The 14,262-nt window shown below is 36.0% G+C and overlaps 1 pseudogene; it reads left to right on the forward strand.

Annotated features, from left to right (window-relative positions):
- The first annotated feature begins 11,479 nt into the window (after positions 1-11,479).
- Positions 11,480-13,883, forward strand: LOC104602678 (protein LURP-one-related 15 pseudogene; annotated as a pseudogene).
- Positions 13,884-14,262: the final 379 nt, after the last annotated feature.

Below are 14,262 nucleotides of genomic sequence, written 5' to 3' on the forward strand. Positions count from 1 at the left end.
AGAAAACATGTTGTCAGGATTCAGTCTCTTCGTTGCACATCACACATTTCATGTCTTCTTCTAGTAAAAAAATGAACCGGTCTCCGGTACAAATACCATGCCACCAAGCCTTCTACATGGAGACTTGATACCTTAGAGGGGTTTTGGCTTTCCAAATAACATTCCAATTCACCTGAGAGTCCGATGAAATGGATTATTCTCTGAGAACACTCTATCCTAATTTGACATCATATTTAACCTTCTTTGATTTTTCCATAATAAGGTGGCATGATGTAGGTGGGTGATGCGTATAAATTACACTGGCAAGTGCACTAGCTGATCAAGTAATATAATGGTGAATAGAGTATTGTTCCCACGGGGATTGATCCAACAACTACTAGTACTGAATCAACATTTTGTTATCTGATAAACCGAAATATTAAACAAAAGAAAACCCTAACTCCTAATTAGCAAGCTACCCTAAGCAGTTTCGGATCAGACCACCTTTAATGATAGGAAGAATTACTGCATGCAAAAACTAGCAGAACCGGTTTAGCAATTAAATCTTTATGCAGCCCAACCGAAGTGAATTCAGTCTTGGGTTGGCGAAACCCTAATTGTATGAGCAGCCTCTCTCGAGCACAGCCCACTCTATCTATGAGCAATAATTCCTATATCTCTATCAGAAATTTAATCGCCATAGATGCATTAAGAACAAGGAGTCGACAAAAATTTACTCTAGTTGAAAGAATGCCAACGAATCATGCAAATTATCTCTAAGATGCATTCAATCCGTTTTCTTGATTAGTTGATCTGATTACCTAAACTCTTTCTCAAGCAATTTAAGCAATCCAAGAAACAAGAATAATTCAGCCAAGATTATTCTATTAATCGAAAACCCTAATCAATAAATCCCAAGAATAAATCACAATCAACCGGATCTGCTTAAAATATTAATTACATATCATATTTGAAATCCATCATGGTTCGCATAATAGAAAGAAGGAAAGAAAGATTTAATAAAGAAAGATCATGAAACCCTAATCGAATCTAGGTTACCGAATTTGCAGAATCAAAGAATAAGACAACCTAAGATTTCTGCATCAACCTTCGATCTCCTCTTCAATTCGCATTCAGCAGCCTTCTCCCTTCTCTAGCACTTCTTCTTCTTCTTCTTTGGTTTTGTCTTCAGGGGTCCGAACCCTAATTCCTTCTTTTTCTTTTCTTTTTATACTCTTCTTTTCAGCCTCTCTCTTCTCTAAAGTCAGACGCCTTTTTGGAGCCTCCCTTAGGGCTGCGGTTGGGCTACAATTCTTGGTGGGCCGAACTGCTGTTCTCCCATATGGTTTTGGTTGGGCTGCAGTTGGGCCTCTCTCCTTGGTGGCTTTAATGCTTCTCATGGGGTTTCGGCTGGGCTTTTCTTCTTGATGGGCCAAAGTATGCTCTGTTCACCCTAGATTGTCCCAAACTCTTAGTTTCCTGGGATTCTGTTCAATTAGGGTAAAAACCATTGCAAATCATCATCAAAACCATATATACAGCAATAAAAATGATGTGTAGCATGCGCACACATCAATGAGGGGATAAACAAATTTGGCTAATATGAGCAATACATATATCAGTAAAGAATTGGAGTAGTTTCCTTTGATCCCAGCTTCCATTCTCACCAATCATATCCTTCACATTTACATTCAAAAGACTAGAAGAAACAACATCCTTGAATTCTGGATAGCCTGCATTGAATGTGGGGATCCACGGGTCTGAAATGTGTATTGATTGGCCATCTTTGATTTGCCAAATGAAGTTATCTTTTAGAATCATTTGATTTCTTTTTTAGAGAAAACCAATATTTATTTGTGAGATATTTCTCTTTCAAAATGGCATTCCACATACCTGATTTTCTAGAGAATAGCCTCCAAATATTTTTTGCAAACAAGGTTTTACTGAACTCCTTTAATTTTCAAAAGCCCAACTCTCCTTGTATTGGTTTATAGATTTTGCTCCATGCAATAGTGTGGAATGTTGTTTTATTTTATTGACCACACCACCAAAAATCTCTTTGTATTTGTTCCATTTTGGCCATTGTTTTGCTATTTAGAATGAAGAAACTCATCAGATAGGTGGGAACAACTTGAAGAACTGACTTGACCATTGTAGTCCTTCCCGCTTGGGACATAAATTTGGCTTTCCACCTTGCTAACCTAGCTTCCATTTTTTGGATAATTTTTGGGTGTTCTTTTCTTCTTCTGCCTTCAAAATTTAGTACCCCTCCCAAGTATTTTTCTTTTAAGGTCATATGTTTTATCCCAAGTTCTCTCAACAGAATTTTCCTTTTCCTTCTATGAACACATTTACTAAATTGGGCTCCTGATTTATGATTGTTGATTTTTTGTCCTAATAAGGTTTGGAAATCAAATAGGATTTCTTTCACTTTGGACACTTGATTTGGATCAGTTTTGCACATTACTAAACAGTCATCTGCGAAGAGCAGATGAGTAATCGGAAATCCTCTTCTACATAGTTTAAATTCCTTCAAACCTCCATCTCTCTCAGCTTTTTCAAATAGGCAAGATTGCACCTGCGTTCCTATAATGAATAGGTATGGGGAGAGAGGATCCCCTTGTCTAGTCCATTTCTCAAACTAAAATACTCTTTTTGGGTTCCATTTATCTTGACTGAGAACTTGGGAGAGTTAATACAGGTATCCACCATTTTACACCATTTGTGAGGGAATCCCATTTCAGAAAGGACTTCCACGATAAAATCTCTTCTCATTCGATTATAAGCATTTGGCATGTCCATTTTCAGTAGCACCCATCCCACTCCTTTTTTTTTATTTTTCAGTTCATTGCATATTTCATTGGCCACTATCACATTATCCACACATTGCCTTCCTTTACGCTATGTTTGGTTTGAAGGAAAAGGTAGGGAAAGAAAGGGAAAAGTAGGGAAACTCGTACAAGGTTTGTAAAGGTTTCCCTACTTTTCCTTTTCTTTCCGTACTTTTTCCTTCAAACCAAACACAGTGTTCATGAATGCAGCCTAATTTGGAGCAATTACTTTTTTCAACAATTTTTGCATTCTCATTACTAGGCATTTTGCAAGAATTTTGTATATTACATTGCAAACACTTATTGGCCTATATTAAGAAATCCTTTCTGGATTTTTCATCTTTGGAATGTAAACCAAATTGGTGGCATTAATGTCAGAAGGAAATTCTGCTATCTCGAAGAAGTTTCTTACTAAGGACATGATGTCAGCTTTTAAGAGATTAGTTTGGAGAGAAAGTGACGTGTTTGTATTAACAAATGGCCTCATTACTAAATAGGGTAAATTATAGATAGGTACACTATAGTTTGGGGGTAGTGACAGATAGATATCCTGAACTTTTAATTGCAACACTTGAGTACCCTAAACTTTCAAAAATAGACATTTGGGTCCATCCATTAGTATTCCGTCAGTTAAACATTACATAATGTCAGAAATACCCTTTTCGTGTATTTTTTAGATCAGTCTATGAAGTAAACTCATCACCAGATAATGTCGTCGTTAGAAAATTTGAATATATTATTTGCTGTCTATGTGGGAATGTCATCGTGGGGAAATGTTCGGTTATCTGAGAATGATCTCAGAAATACATGAGAAGGGTATCTTTGATATAATGTAATATTTAACTGATGGAATACTAACGGATGGACCTAAGTGTCTATTTTTGAGAGTTTAGAGTAATCAAGTATAGCAATTGAAAGTTTAGAATAATTATCTCTCATTACCCCCAAAGTACAAGATATATCTATCTATAATTTATCCTAATAAATATGGGAAAAATATCATTTTTAGAAGCATCTGTTCTGATTCTGTCTATCTACACCGGCTCTTTATTACTTTCTTGTTGTAAGAATTGAAGACTCTATTTCTGTATTTGCATTGAATCTGGTTTTACCCCTACCCTTAAAATGTAATTGTCCCATATAAATTTGGCAAATACAATCCATTTCTTCAACATATTCAATTTATTTGATTTTCTTTGTGCATTGTTAAATGACTTTGCCATTTGTTTAATTATTATCTCGCCAAAAGTTGCTTCTGTCCTTCTGGATACAGCTGAGGATTAAATCCTATTAACTGTGTTATGGAAAGGCATGATATAAAAAAAAAACTATTACTAGCAACCAATATGTATCATAGGTAGGGGTGGCAATTTTTCACCCAACTCACTGAACCACCCACCCAACTCGCCCATTTACTTGGCGGGTTGTGTGATCAACCCATCACCCAACCTGCCCATTTAAATGGGTTGGATTGGGTTGGGTTATGAATATCCATTGGATTAACCATTACAAACATAAGAATTAATTCTTTACCCTTTTTTTTAATTTTCTTCATTTGAATTAAGTAATTTATAATTAATGCCTTAATTTTTTATTAATTATTGACTAAATTTAGTTTTGTCTTGAACCAATACACTTCACCCAACATAAGTCTAAATTAATTTGACCCGAGCCCGGACCAGTTCAACATGGTCTGACTCGACCCACCATATATCGATCTAGGTCGACCCAAATCCGAAATAGACCCCAAGTGGGATGGTTCAGTACCGCTCACTCTGCCTGGTTTGGGTCATCCTATCCAACTAGTATTCACACAACCCAACCTGACTCGATGCAAGCCGATTCGAGTCGACCCGAATCCGAAATAAACCTTGGGTGGAACAGTTTGGTACTGCTTGCTCTGCTCGGTTTGGGTCGTCCGGTCCAACCAGTATTCACACAGCCTGATTTGATACAACCTGATCCGGGTCGACCGAAATCCGAAGTGGTTTCAAGTGGTACCACCAAGCTATGACTAACTTATTTGTTAAGAGAGAGTTGGTTTGTTTTTTAAGTCCATAAATATAAGATTAATGGATTTGGGCGGGTTGGATTGGATTAAAGTGGGTTTAATTTGAACCCAACCTATTTAATTTTATATAACCGGATCATTAATGGGTTGATGGATTAGATGGACTGTTAAAGCTCAACCCAAACCAACCTGCCCAATTGCCACCACTAATCATAGATAGCCAATTAGTTGGTATACATCAAACGGGAAGTTTTAATTGGTCATGTTTTCTGGCGTCATACCTTTCCAGCATCATAAATTTATCCAAAAAAAAAAACAAGTAAAAAAAGACTGATTTGGGAGGGTGCACTGATCATTCATCCAAGCTGGTTCAGCTGCTTTGTATTTACCTTTGAGAGAACCGGGTGATCTTTAAGCTATTCAACGCCGCTGGGTTCCGTTGCAGGCAGAAAGAAACCTCCAAAGCCCCCTTCTCTCGGCACAAAAAGCTTCTTCCCACCTCTTTTTGCAGGAGAATAGGGGTCTTATTAAATTTATTCATTTTCTTGCTTTCTTCCTAAAGAGGCTGAAATGAAAAGCCCAAAAATTGACTTACATCCGATTTGGGCTCTTTGGATTTTTCATCAAGTGTAGCTTAAAGGTTGTCTGTGTAAGGCCCACCTCAGAAAGTCAAAAGCCAATAAACCATTGTGTTTCAGCTCTCCATAACAAGCATCTATTACAGAAAAAACTGACTGCTGGGGGCCAACTGCCAACAGCCAAGGCTGTTGAAAACATTCTTGGGTATGGCACCATTCTCATGCGATGGGTTAAAAGAGTAATTGCCCTTAATATTTTTTCTGACCATAAAGACAATTAAGGGACCTGAATAGTTGGCGTGTCATGCCCAAAAACGCTTCCAAGAGCACAGGCTGTTGGCTCCCAACAGCCTAAGCTTTCTCATCTATTACAACTTTTGAACTTTTTTGACTAGAACTAATATAGCTCAATTGTCTATGAAGCTCAAAATGTAAGGCAGCCCAGCCCAGTGCTGGTGCTGGCCTCATAGTACTCGGCCCAGTCTGAGCAGGCAATTCGGCCCGTCAAAATGCATCCACCGAGTCAGTGGCCAAAAGTCATATTGTCTCTGCTCCATTCCACTTCCACCAGCGATATCATATGACAGTAAATTCCCATCTAAATGCATTTGTGTCAGGGAGAAGGGGTGTCAATGGGCCGGTTTTGGCCTTGGCCCCATCCAAATCGAAAATCTATTTGAACGGGATTGGACAGAGAATAAGATATAATGAGTTTGACTAGTCTAGACTTAATGTTATAAGTATTTATTGGATTGAATTGGATGTGGTCCATCCGCAATAGATTTATATTAGGGGTTTTTATAGTTCAGTCCATCTTTAGAGTGGAGCTAAGATTTCTAGGGGTGGATTGAATCCTGCCTGTGGATTGATGCTAAATTTACGGGTAGGATGCCGTTTATAAGGGGGCTACTAGTATATTAGGACTGGGCTGCAACTCAGATTTCTGAGGTGGATTGCAGTCTACTTATCCCTTTATATTTTGATCCATTGATAGAAGATAAAAATATAGGTGTGAATGAGTCAGGTTTGGATTAGAAAAAAATCTAAATTAAAACTAATTTGAACAAATTCAATGATCCATACATTGAATTGGACTAATCCAAAATGGTCCAAAGTATTCATATTAAAACATATCAGATTTCATACATTGATTGGATTGTAATGATTTCATATTAGACCATATCAGATTAGACCAAATCCGATCCAATTGACACCCCTAGATAGAAATCCTCAAGGCAACTCTCGATCTACTCCCAATAAAACATGTTCCAATAAGCTTATAATCGCATATCTTTAACATGTTTCATATCATCCACCCCATCAAGTGCAAAATATGTTGGAATATAAATCATGTTGACAATGTATTGGAATATATTTTGTTAGGAAATCTGAATTAATTCATGTAAATCTGGATGAATGTAGTTGCTGCAATTTTTTCTAAAATGAACAAAAACACTTTTGTTAAAAATTAAAAAAAAAAAAAAAGGAAGGTAAAATTGAGATTTTCTTTTAAAGGATCATGGACTCAACGTAGTCTGTGTAATATCCGGATTAACACAACGGAAAAATGCCCGATTACTTTATGAGATGGACCACTTAAAGAAGGCGCGCAGAATGTGGATGTCATTATTGAAGTAGGAATAAATTCCTTGATGTTGGCTGGGCCTTTTGAGAAGGAGCATATTCTCTTATTATTTTTAGGGAAAAATATAAAATCCTCCTTATGTTGTCTTACAATCATAAAAATCACCCCTGATCGTTCACTTTATCAAAAACCTTCCCAATAATTAAAAAAAAAAAAAATGTCTGCACTTACCTCCCTTTCATCATTATCCATCGTTGAAAATGTTGGTCTAGTACTTTTTTTTTTTTTTGAAAATACCCATATTACTTTTATGCATATAAAGATTTATTAAAATGCCTCAAAAAAACTTTTAACTTTTAACTGAAAATGTTCTATAGGTCAAATTAAAAAAAAAAAAAAAAGTAAGGAAAGTAAGACTGTGTTTGGTTGCAATATAAACACAAATATGTACACTGTAAATACTCTTAGTTTAAGAATACAAAGTGTAACCCATTTTTTGTATTCTTCCTATTTGTTTGAAATTGGTGCAAAATGTGTGTCCCATTATTAAATGTCATAAAATTTTAGTCAAATGCACCAATTATTAGAAGAGCACAAATTTATATCCAAAAAAATGGGTACAGAAATGTGTTCTTCTCAAGATACAAAGATATCATGAAAAACGATTTTGACATCTTAATTGTTATTTTTTATATGGCAATCAAATGCTCACAAACTGAAACCAGGGTACATAAATATCCCATTTCAAGGCTTATATCGCAAGTAATTTTTTGTAGGACAAATCTGACATTTTGAATTATGTAGATGACTACAGCTCTTTTCAAAACTAAGGGAGAATTTTGTTAAATTCAAACTTCATAGAGATTTTTATGATTGTGATAAACCTGAGAGAATGTTTTTATATTTTACCTTCTTTTTAAGATCCATAGAGGAAATATCTCAATTGTAGGTTGTCTCAAACTCCCAATCGTTCAATATGACTGAAAAGAACTTGCACTACAAAGTGGATGAGTCTTCACCAACACAATGACAATGGCTGACGTTTCAATACCCTACAAAGTGGATGAGTTTTCACCAACTCAATGACAATGGCACATCTCCCTCTCCCTCCTCTCCCCGTTAGAGTGATATGTTATTTCTCAGTCTCTCTCTCTCTCTCCGTCAGAGTGATATGCAGCAAACTTCCTTTCCTATCTATCCACTTTACGTTTTAAAAGCCATCAATCATATTGTGTAATGGGTTCGACTATACATCGACTGTATATTAACTGGATTTTTATATATATAGTTCGTCCGCTCCTGTAGAGGATTTAAATTCAACTCTTTGAAAAGAAATAAATTGAAAGGAAGAAAGAGTTTTTTTAAGCCTAGAAATTCATGATATTTTACCAACAGAGTTGAAACAAATATATATAAAAAATTGTATTTTCTGAAGGTAAACAAACAAAAAGGGCTATCTCGGATAATTTTGAAATGCTTGCTCATTTTGCTGAATTGGTTTTAGTATACACCATTTTGGAAGCTGATTGTGACTTGGACTCTGCCCTTCTCTGAGAAAATTGTCTCTCCAAATCATCATGAGGTGTTTTTCTATAGTCAGACAGATATTTCTTGGGCTGGTGGATTTGTGTTTTTCTTATGCAATAAACGTGGCTAAAAAGTTTGGCCGGTTTATGCAGAGTCAATGCGTGGGGTCTCTCCCATCTTGGCTGGTAGATGTTTGAGATGAGGGTTTCAGATCCTACTTGCTTTTTCTTCATCAAGTGTTGATTGATTTTTTTAAGCCTTGGGCCGGATGTTTGGACTTTTTTTTCCAAAGGAGAACCTTCCAATCAATAACCATCAAAATTACATATAGTAGCATCAAACTTGCATTATAAACAAGGAAATGAGCGGTCGAGTTAGTATCAAAAAACTTAAACTTAATTTCATCTTTGATGGGCTTGTTTTGTGTTATTATGTCTCTTTTGTAAGTGTTCATGCAATCAAAAAAATTTCCCGATTAGTATTTTGTACTTTGGGTCTAGTGTTATTTTAGTCCCTGAAGTTTGAAATGCAACAATTCTGTACTCAAGTTTTTAAAACGTGTTAATTTAGTATCTACCATTAATCAGCCATTAAGTGGCATTTGAAAAAGACACAAATGCCTTTCCTGTGTCATCTAATTTTCTTTATCAACCATTCAAACGTTGATAAAAAATGAACAATCCCAAATATTTGCCTCTTATTCATGAAAGTTGGGGTCACCAGAATGCCCACTGAGATGTGACCTCAAGTCCTCAACTTTCTTGAATAGAAGAGGCAAGGATTTGGGACTATTCATTTTTTGTCAACGTTTGGATGGTTGCTAAAGAGAGTTAGATGACACTCAAAGGGCATTTGTGTCTTTTCAAATGCCACTTAATGGTTGGTTAACAACAGGTACTGGATTGGCATGTTTTGAAAGTTTGGGTACTGAATTGTCATGTTTTAAAATTTGGGGACCAAAGTTAATTGGTAATTTCCATCCATACCCATGTTGAGCACGGGCTGCTAGTGTGTATTTATATACTAGACCTGTTCATGGGCCGGGTGGCCTGACGAACCGGCCCGGCCCCCAGACGGGCTTGAACATGTTTATAGACCCACGGGCTTAAACTCGGGCCAAAAATCCCGGCCCGCAATAAATTCAAGCAGGGCTCGGGTTTTGTCAAAATAGTCCAGCCCAAGCCCGGCCCGGCCCGGCCCGACCTAAAATTAAACTTAAAATGGGTTATGTGACTATGTCCATTTGAATAAATTTTTTTTTATTTAAGAATGTAAAACTATGTTTTAAAACGTAAAAGAAAGGGAAAAAAACCATCTTGTAGGCCCATTGTTCATTTAAATAGGAAAAAAAAAACATCTGAATTTTTAATTCTAATTTGAATAGGGAAAATTGTAATTTTTTTTTATTAGGTCAAGCTTCGGGCTTTTTATCAGGGCCGGGCTCGGGCCCAAGTTATAGGCCCATTGGTCGGGTTGGGCTCGGGCTCAGGCTTAGCGTATTTCCATTAATGATGAGTAAAAGCCCAGCCCGAGCCCGGCCCGGCCCATGAACAAGTCTGATATATACTAGCAGGAACCTATGCAATGCACCGGTTTTGTTGAACAAAAGTTAAATAATAGAAATACATAAGAGTATACAATTGTTTTGGATTTTAACTTTTTAATAACAAATCCAATCGAACTCGACTTGAGTTGGTCAATTTTCTAGTATTTTTTATTGGATTTAGTTTTGCAATTTTCTAACTCGACCAAGTTAGGTCAGTTTCGAATTGGCCTATATATATAATTTTTTTAATACGGGAAAGTGGAAAATTCCCATATTTCTTAGTCTAAAATATTTTATATCACAAATTTAATTTTTTAAATTATTTTTAATAAAACCACTGTAATTTATTAAATTTAAATTTAAGTTTTAAGTTTAAATCTTTTGAACAAACAAACCAAACCGAAAATAGACCCAAACTGATATAACTCGAGTTGGTGGGTTTTCACTAATGGTCAATCGGCTTAAGGTGACAAATTCCCGACCTAACCAAGTCGATTTGGTTGGGGAAACAGCTTGCAACCAAACTGAACTAATCCTTAAACACTCCTAATTTTAGCTAAACTAATAGTATTATCTCTAATAAATCAAGGTTTCAAAAATTGACCCGGAAGTGAAACTACTTTGGCCATTGGTTTCTAGGTTAACGATTCGACTATCCTGAGTGACGTAAATTATGTATGTGTTTGGTCCCATGGGCATTTATTTATACTTTTTCACTTTAAACGTCTATTTATGCTTTTTCACTTTAAACTTTTCTTGTTTTTCTTTTTGTTTGGTTGAACTTCACTTTAAACGTTTTTTTACTCTCCACATCAGATTAATACCCATTAAAATGTTCCACATCAGCATTTGGTTTCAAGAAATGCTAGGGTGTCGGGGAAAACAAGAATTTAACGTTTCCCCAAATGCCCCATGCACAAAAATCAAAGCATTTCAGTTTTCTACCTTTTATTTGATAAACAGTGAAATCAAACAATTGTTTCATTTTGCTTCATCTGCAATAAACGCCAATGCCTATGTGGCACTGATGTGGCGGTATTTTTTCAATAAATGCCAAGGGAACCAAACATCCCTATATTACTATATATATAGATAAATAGATAGATACATGTAACCAGATAACGTTGAAACTTGCAAGTGTCCAAAATAAATCATATCAATTTACAAGTTACAACCATTTTCAACTCGGAGATCAGCTTCCATCAGGGCAAACTATGTCCCCACTGTTCTAATAGCCTTTCCCAACAACAGTAAAAGGGGCAAGCAGGGACTACGGTGAAAAACCTATTTCGTAGCAATATCTACATCGCCCTAGTACCACTTTGTTTATTATTATAAATAAAGAAAAAGACAGAAGCCATTTTAGCTAGTGATCATTAGGCTCAAAACAGATAAACATACCTAACACTTTTTGACCCCGCAATGGCTTACGCCTCTACTGAATCAAGCTTTCCACAGTCAAGCATTCCCGTCGCTGTTTTAGGTCCTCAGTTATGTGCCCCTTACCCAATTGACCATAGCAGACGGAAATTTTGTCGTTACGGATGTTCAAGTAACATCATCTTCAAAGTCAAGGACACCCTCCTTAGCCTTCGAGATCAGCGAATTCTCCTCGACATTGTCGAAAATCCTCTCGTCTCTATGCAACAAAAGGTCTGACTTTTGTTGTTTATAATTATTTATTATTATCAATTTCTTTTGCTGTTATAAATTATAATTCTCTCTTAGAATGCTCCTACAATCAAATTTCTGATTAGTTTCTTTCAATTTGTCCTTTCCAAATTGGCCAGTTAGGCTGAGCACCTCAAACTAGATCTCCATATTTACAAATTACACATGGGTAATGGTAAATTATAGAGGAACTGCAGTCCAAAAATCCCTAAATTTATATGACTACCCCATCGAATGAGACGGAATCTGCTCTTCACACATGGCATCTCACATCGATCGCATAAGCACATCTCACCATTCGTATGGAAAATATTCGCAATACATCATGAGATGTGCATGTAAGGTCGGTGTGAGGAGAACGGATCTACTCCTCACACCTGGTGCCTCACAGGCGCCTTACATGCACATCCTACCATGCATTAGGAACATCTCCCGTTCTTATTAATTATTTATTCATGGGAGATGTTCCCAATGAACGGTGGATATGCATGTAAGGCACCCATTTGTGAGGAGCAGATCCTATCTCTAGCGTGAGGCGCCCTGGGTGAGAAGCAGGTCTCAATTCCCACCGAACCGAACTTATATATGGATGATGGTTTGAGTGTCGGAGTGCAGACACAGGCCACAGGTGGACCGTGGGCCCTATGCCATTTAAAGTCCTATTAGTACAGGTGCAAGTCCCAAATTTGCATAATTGTCCTATAGCTTAGCCTTATCTTTGTTTAAAACAAAATCATAAATATTGCCAAACGCTTCATATGTTAATTGTGATCAAAACACAAAACCCACCCTTTGCTAATATGACTATTGTTTTTTATCCTGAAAAACGAAATGACACATGTTGTTGAATACCCCTAGATGGGCTTGGATACAATATTTGACCTCTGATTTGCTTTTCTTTTTTTCTAATGATTAAAACCTTGTTTTCCTAGTTATTTATATCAAAACAAATTATACAGAATGAAAGGAAAAACAAAGTTTTCGTTGTACAGGGTCATAACTCATAACATAAATAATAGCAGATATATTTCACTTGAAAAGCTTTATCCATATTGTAGAGAGAGAAATAAAGGTTGCATTTGTTTCATCATAGAAGGCATGGAATTAATTTCTTCTACACTGAAATATTTCATCTGTATCTTTTACCCTTTTTACAATTAAGACTTGATTTTTGACCCCACTTAAGGTGTAAATAGTGTGACAAAAAATAAAGTATTCACTCTCAAAGCTAAATAATGAAGCTCTAGTGTTTTAATCGTTCTTTACTGTTCACACTTGCTCTTAAATATGCTTCTTTAATAACATTAATGAACAATTTATAAAAATTAGGGTTCATTTGGTTTGTTGTTGGAATCGGAATCTGAACCAAAATTGCAATGCTCTATTTTTATAATCTATTTGGTTCAGACAGGAATTGGAATGAAAATTAGAATAACTGGAGTGAGATTTCAATGATAAGGGAGAAAGAGAACAGTCATTCTCTCAACTGGGAGATTGTCATTCTAGTAGAATGAGAATGTAATTCCCATTCCTATTCCAATTCCAGACCCTATTCTTGTGAACCAAACAGGCCCTTGGAATATAAATCCGTCCTCTCTCAGAATTTCACTAAAGACAGGAAATGTGGTTAGAAAAGCATGGATGCATGTATAAATATGTTGATTTTACACGTCTCATTTTAGATAATGAGTGGACATAGGAGGTGGCAAGTGTTTCGAGGAGATAGCTCAGACTCCAAAGATCTATTATTTAGTGGTAAGAAGTCTTTGTTGATTCAATTTAAGACTGTATTGGATGTCTTCTTAGCAACCAACACAAAAGAGGAAGTCTGTGATTTCAAGATCAAGGGGAGCTTGTTGGAGAGGTCATGTATTGTCTACAGCAGAGATTCTTCCAATTCAATTATCATCGCCCAAGTAAGACAGATAAATCCTAATGATCATCATGCTTGTAATATAGTTGGTATGTATTGTTTGATCTGAATTGATTATTGGTGATTAATGTGACGATGCAGATGCATAAGAAACATAGCATTCAGAGTGTGGTGCTTGGGAATGACACTTTTGCGGTGACTATGTATCCCAACATCGACCATGCTTTTATTGTTGCACTCATAGTGATTCTTGACGAGATCAATGAGGATAAAGCTTATTAACATTACAAATTAAACCTCCTGTTTTTATTATACAGATCACTATATTAATAACAAATAACAATAATAACCTTTGGTGGTTGCGGCAAAGATCTTGTGTTGTAATCTTTTTTTTTATTCTTTTTTATTAATTCTAAACTTGTGTTGTAATGTGTTATGTTCTTTAAGACATTTGCTCCATATATAAAATGTTTATTGTATTAAAAGAGTAATGAAGGAGAATAATAAGCACCGCGCCTTTCTTACACTAGTGCATTATAGTATTTATATTAATTAATGAGTTATAGAACTATAATAGGATACAAACACTATCCATAGTTACAAAGATTGGTCAATGTTAATATTAGAACATCATCTAAGTGATATGTCAACCTTATCCTTA

Source organism: Nelumbo nucifera, chromosome 2 (genome assembly GCF_055504915.1).
Source record: "Nelumbo nucifera cultivar China Antique chromosome 2, China Antique-T2T, whole genome shotgun sequence".
NCBI lineage: Eukaryota > Viridiplantae > Streptophyta > Magnoliopsida > Proteales > Nelumbonaceae > Nelumbo > Nelumbo nucifera.